General features: G+C 37.5%; 1 long non-coding RNA gene across 1 annotated transcript; it reads right to left on the reverse strand.

Moving 5' to 3' along the window:
* Positions 1 to 273: 273 nt before the first annotated feature.
* Positions 274 to 1,012, reverse strand: LOC134202124 (uncharacterized). Its single transcript, XR_009977151.1, has 3 exons — positions 866 to 1,012; positions 611 to 798; positions 274 to 538 (listed from the first exon to the last, which is right to left on the reverse strand). It is a non-coding gene; the product is annotated as an uncharacterized LOC134202124 (long non-coding RNA).
* Between the last annotated feature and the right edge of the window lie 2,658 nt (positions 1,013 to 3,670).

The raw sequence follows: 3,670 nt of genomic DNA on the forward strand, positions 1-3,670 counted from the left end.
ATGTGTCAACCTACATAAATTTTTGCAATTAGATTTTATGAATAAAATCTATATTTGAACATATAAATGTTATAGAACTTCCGTCGAATAAAGTCTATGTTCTAATGGCAAATACTCTTTATGTTTGTCCCTTATAATTTTTATAGGGCGATGTAAAATAAAATTTATGAGTGAGATCAGTAAAATACATTTGGGATGGTATAATAAGCAATATGTTTTGATTTCCAATAACAAAAACAAGAAACGTGTTTATGATTACTAAATTCATTTATTTATTCAAATTTACCATACTTGTTGTTATTGTTAATCAATTGAGTTTGAAATATGCAACAATGTCCCCAACTGCAACTAGATCACCACCATCGAATTCGTTCCCGTATGTGTTGTTCCGGCTAAGGAACATTTGCACACTTCGTAGGGCAGATGACGGTGGGAATACCGATGAGTGTTGACGTCGTTTCCATCCTTTTTCTCTGTGACTGATTGATGCATCTCCTTTAAATGTCATTTTTTTTATCTTGTCAGAGCATTTGAAGCGCTGAAAATATATATTTGATAACATTTGTTAACATCAAATGAAAAACCTAAAATATAAATATTTCATGATTACCTTTACAAATACCGCGCGAAAAATCGGATTTTGTAACTATAGCTTCTGCAGATGGTCACATCCAAAATGGTGGTAAACGTTTAAAGAACTCGTCCGAACCGGGTCACAACCGGTCGGCATTTCTGGTACATTTTGCTCATAAAAACAGTTCATCTGGAGGTTGATTCCAACAATGCTTGCATTTTCGCCTAAAATTTATAAATAATAACCATTACATAGGTATTTGTTTGAAGAAAATCAATAGTTGAATCTTACCTTAGGAGCTGCTGAAAAAACGAAAGATGAACCCGCTTTCACCTCAGAGCGTCATCTCACACTGCACCGAAAATACTTAAAGACTATGTGTGAAACGATATAAATTTCAGTTATAACGCCTGACTTATAAACTATATGTCTGCGCAAACATAATCAATATGAGTAGGACAAATAGCAGGTAAAATGTATTTAATAATGATTATTATTACAAACATAATAATAATGTTCACAAAACCATATAAAGATTATAAGTGAAAGCCGAATAAAATATAAGTTTGTAATTTTATTAGTCACATCCTGCAGGATTGGAGTGATCAGGTGCATACATCACGGCCATGGGCCGCACGTTTTTGTGTCTTAATGATGCTGCACCGAGTGGTAGTGAATTTAATATTAGCTTCAATAGCCTTAGCTGATAGATATTGTTCTAAACTCTAAAGTGCTTATAAAAATGTATTGCTTAACAAGGAATTTAAGTATGAAAACGGTGGAATTTACATCATTTTACCTACAAATCCTATCTAGCATTCACCACTTTTTAGTTGTATAGGGAAACGATCAAGAAGTTTTACAAAATCCATCTTTTATTCGAAATATTGATCGGCCATCTCCTAAAGTGGTCCAAAATACCTCCCTTACCCTACGACGTAAAATGGGCAATTTATTTTGTAATATCGCACTGCATCAACAGCGCTAGGTGGATTTATCTTGGGCTTTATTTTTACTGAACTGCATTTTATTGAACAGTTTCTGTTTGCAATTAGTTTTTTTATGAAATCTGCTTCAATTTTAAACGTGTTTCAAGCTTAGCTGAACACAGGTGCATGGCTAGAGTAAGACGTTGCACTGTTAAACTGATAGTATGCTGTGTGGTCGGTTGAATCTGAAAAATTTCAAAGCAAATAGAACCCTGATCAGAAAACGCATGGTGAAATTACTTTTCCCTTCCATGCCTTTTGCTTTTCATTATTTTGATGATACCAATGCACCTAGCAACACGACTGACTGAACCCTGTAGGTTGGCTCGATTTGTTCCTTTCACTTTGAATGCATTATACTTGCAGTCGTTCCTTCCCAACACCACCGGTAGGTATAATACGTTTCTTTTTACTAATTATCTCGTTTTGTGAACCATAACGGAATTCGTTACCTTGCATGTTAACCTCTTACTTTTCGAACCCGAAAGCAGGAGCCCTTTAAATGTTTGCACTTGATTTTTGAGCAAGTATACGTACGAATTATTCTGCTGCATTTGTGCATCAAAGATGGAAAATGTAATAAGGAAAATAATCAGCTTCGCTTAAATCTTAAACGGTGCTTTCCCATCCTATCCCAGAAATCAGCACTTATCGTCATAATTGTACTGTTGAATTATTAGTTTTTCCCTAATCAGGTACTATTATGAATAAAAAGTTCGAAATGTTATGCTTTTCAAATTAAAAATGGACCATTTGCTAAACAACTAAAATCTTTCTCTTTTTTACTACGTATTTGTAATGAATCTCATTCACCACATTTTTATGATTGGGTGTAATATTTTAAATGGTGGTTTAAATAAAATACCGTCGGAGGCTCGCCATAACTATGACATCGTGAACTTACTTTCGATTACCAAAGCCGGTAAATGTTTACTGAATTTTTGAACAGCTGAATAAAGTCGGTAAATTTTTCCATAACCAAAAACTCGGTAACCCGAAATGATCATAAAGTGTCAAAAAGTACCGAGCAATTCAGTAAAGAGCCCCGCACATAGGATACGTTTGCGTTTAACACATTTACCATGGGACTATTACTATTTCTTACTATCTCTGTATTTTTTTTGTTTACTCCTTGATTGCTGAGTTTTTTCAAAGTAAAAAATATAACAAAATATGATACAATAATAGAAAACAAAAATGTTAAAACATTCAAATCCAAGCATACTCTTCTTTCCAAATTATATTTCTTATAAGAGATGAGAAAAAATGTCCCTATTACTTATCGTTGCCATCGCCAAGTTATTGATGTTCAGTAGTTATGGCCTAACTCTCCCAACTCCCCATACCAAAATTCGCTGATGTTTTTTTTCTAATGCGCTGTTCTATCTGAGGTTCTAATATCATTAATACGCACTTTATGCTTTTGCTGGTTGGCGGAAATCTAAAATCAGATGAACTTTTTAAACAGTTTTAAAATTTGCTTGCTCCAACAGCATCGAAAAAAAAAAATGAGGGGCACGATGTGATAATGACAAAATGAAAAGCCGCGCTAAAAATTAGGTTAATTGCGAACCTGCGCCGCGCCTGCCTACGGGCAAGGAGGCGGATGCAGCGAGCTCGCACAGAAGAGAAGCGTGTTGAACGACGGGCGGCGTTTGTGGCTGCTAGAGCCGCTCTGAAGACTGAGATTAGATCAAGCAAAAAAGCCTGCTTCGAGGGCCTGTGTCAAAGTGCCAATGCGAATCCATGGGGTGACGCATATAGGGTCGTAATGGCCAAGACACGTGGGGCGATGGCCCCTACAGAGCGGTCTCCAGAGATGCTGGAGAGGATCATCGCGGGGCTCTTCCCACGTCACGACCGAAGTCCCTGGCCTCACTTTGTGGAGCTGCCAGGGGCCAAGGGTGGCCGACGAGGGGAGAGTAACTGTGGCGGAACTGGCGGGGATTGCACAGTCCCTTAGTGTAGGTAAAGCGCCAGAAGCGGATGGTATTCCGAACCTGGCCATCAAAGCGGCCATTGCTGAGGCTCCCGAGATGTTTAGATCTGTCACGCAGAGATACCTGGACGAGGGAGTCTACCCTGAAGCATGAAAAAGGCAGAGCTT

The sequence above is a fragment of the Armigeres subalbatus genome, unplaced genomic scaffold, assembly GCF_024139115.2.
Source record: "Armigeres subalbatus isolate Guangzhou_Male unplaced genomic scaffold, GZ_Asu_2 Contig1026, whole genome shotgun sequence".
Lineage (NCBI taxonomy): Eukaryota > Metazoa > Arthropoda > Insecta > Diptera > Culicidae > Armigeres > Armigeres subalbatus.